The 2,710-nt window shown below is 42.8% G+C and overlaps 1 pseudogene; it reads right to left on the bottom strand.

The window, feature by feature from the left end:
* Positions 1-339: 339 nt before the first annotated feature.
* LOC119533390 lies at positions 340-2,496 on the bottom strand (annotated as a pseudogene).
* Positions 2,497-2,710: the final 214 nt, after the last annotated feature.

Below are 2,710 nucleotides of genomic sequence, written 5' to 3'. Positions count from 1 at the left end.
AACCACGCTTGTTATGTCTGTATTAATCACTTGCATTCACTCTTAAAAACAAAAACTAACAACAACAAAAAACTATTCAGTACCAGAGATTAAATAACCTTGTGTAGTCTCTTGAAATAAATTTTAATTCCTTAAGAAGTCTAATTACTTTCAGTTGCCATTTTTTTAATTAACTATATATATTTATATATATATATTTGTATATATTATCCTGTGATTCTACTTATGGTTCCTCTGCTGCGTTGAAGATCTAGGAGCATAAAAGCCTTGTGTCCCCCATGAATGGTGGCTCTAATGCTGCAGAAAGGTTACAAATAGGCAGTCTGATCCTGCTACCCTTCATTGATCTGGACTATCCATAGCTTCATTGTAAGTGATTATCTTTTTGGGATCTTGCTTCTGCAAATTCCAGATAGATTCCATTTCTTTAGTGTGATATGCAATAGCAGCCCTCAGGTCAAAAGAACCCCAGCTATCATTTCTTTCTAGGCCTCTCTGATATCTCTGTTCTTTGGCAGAGCCTAACAAAGTGTTCATAGGAGAAGCCAGAGGATTTTGATTTTCTATCTCGTAGTCCTTTGAGAGAAACACTAAAGCACCTTGACTACTGGTGTCTGCTTTTTGCAGGTCACCTATATGACTGGGTTCCAAGAATAAGGCTCCACTCTCACTAGTAGTCCCAGGTTTTAGAATGCTACCCAGAACTTGAGGACTAGTCCATTTTTCCAGCTCATAAGCCTTGGGAAACACAGGATGCTCAGTTCCTGAGGGGATTATTTCAGCACCCTGTGAAACCAAAGTGGCAGGATATTCCCCTTGAAATGTCACCTCCATTACTTTATGATCTGATGACTTCCCAATAACAGTCTCAGGGCCAGCACTGGGTTCATTTATAAATGATAAACCCCACTGATTCTGGAAGATATCCCCCAAGTTTTCCTGATCTGTCTGAGAGGGCAGATCCACTTGTGCTCAATAGCACAGTTTGCGTATTTGAAGGGTAGATAAAAAGGCTAGACTTAATTTATTCAACAGCTGCTGAAGTTAAACTCATGTCCTGGAGAACTGAATCAGTCCCAGAAGAGATGGGAGTATTAGCAGCAGTAGTGAGCAGTGGCTGAACCCCTGGAGAATACCCACTTGCATCAGTCCCTGCTAGAACAGGTTCATTAGAAAACTGGCAGAAGTAACAGATTTCAGCACAGACATAGGAACCTGGGATAACAGACTTGAAGATTGGGTCTGAGTTTCCCCAGTAGATGACGAAGAGGATGAAGATGTAGATGGAGACACAGAAGAATTCTGTACAGTTGTGTTTTTCCTTAACTTTGTTTGCATAACTAATTTTAGGAACTATTTTAGCACTGCTGTTGTCCACTGGAAAAACTGGGGGTGGTTTAAATAGGGTCCATGAGTCCTCCTTGGAGGCAACTGCTGAAGCATGCTTTCCTTTGGGCCTATCGTCAAACTTTTTGTTGCTCACACCAGGTTTAGCATCAGAGCTCTTCCGCAGCACATCACCTACAGTGGGTTTTCCTTGGCTTGCTCCTCCAAGCCCAGATTCATACTTCCCAGTGGGCTTAGAATCATCTACTCGACTTCTCTTTTGTTCACTATAGTCAGGTTTGAAAGTTTCAAGTTCCTGTTTTAAAGCTGGGACACTAGTCTCTTGTATTATTTTGTCCTGCACTAAATTAAGGTCTTCACAACTCTTGGCACTATTGTGCCTGGCTTTCCTTTTTTTAGGAGTGGTATATCTGCTCTCAGATCCACTGCCATCATTATCTGCCCCTTTGCCCGTATAACCATTAGTAATGTAGCCTGAATTATTTGTCATAACACCATTTGGAATTGCTACAACTTTGGACTTATGACTGATTGGTTCTCTCCAGATTTATTTTCATAAGATTTCTCATTCTTTTTGTCCATACTGTTTTTCTGAATAAAATTCTTGGTTTTAATTCCTGCTTTTCCAAAGGTGCTGGCCTTCACAGTCTGCTTCAGGTTAGTGACTACAATTTGCTGGTTACCATTGAGGACCCTGGAAATAGGGTTAGCTTCATCAGAACCCAGTCTCTTTAAAGATATTTCTCTTTCTCCGGCATTACCATTTAGTTCACCATAGCACATTCAGAAGGCAGTTTTTTCTGGAGGAGTCCAACAGGAATAGTGTTATTTGCCTTCATCACTCATTCTCTTGGGTCTTTAGCCTCTGAGGGCTGTTTTCTTCTTTGGCGTTTCCTGGTGTTGCTGGAGGACGTGTTTCTGCTCATGTTTCAGAGACTTCGGCTGGGCCTTGGGGCTGCCCTCGGCTCCATGCTGCAAATACTGGTGAGGCTGCTGGTGATGGTGGTGATGGTGGTGGTTGTGGCTGTGCTTGTAAAAATAACAATGGTAGTGGTGGTGTGGCTGCTGCTGCGGGTGATGCGGGTGATGGTGCGGGTGGTGGTGGCTGTGATGGTGTTGAGACTGTGGCTGGCCAGGCTTCTCCTCCATTGAAAGCGGCTGGGACTCCCTGGCTGAGGCTGTGGGCTGCTGCACCATCAGGATCTGAGACTGCTTCTTAGGGCTCACTCAGTATATCTCAGCAGTAGTGTTTTTGTTAGAACAGTCTCACATTGAAGCTAACCATTATTTCTGGCTGTGGAGAATCCAAGCCTGGTTCTTTGGTTCACTGAGAGATACATTGAACTACCTTCAACTGATTATC

Source organism: Choloepus didactylus, chromosome 4 (assembly GCF_015220235.1).
Source record: "Choloepus didactylus isolate mChoDid1 chromosome 4, mChoDid1.pri, whole genome shotgun sequence".
In the NCBI taxonomy this organism is placed as follows: Eukaryota; Metazoa; Chordata; class Mammalia; order Pilosa; family Megalonychidae; genus Choloepus; species Choloepus didactylus.
This window is presented reverse-complemented; position numbering and strand designations above follow the sequence as displayed.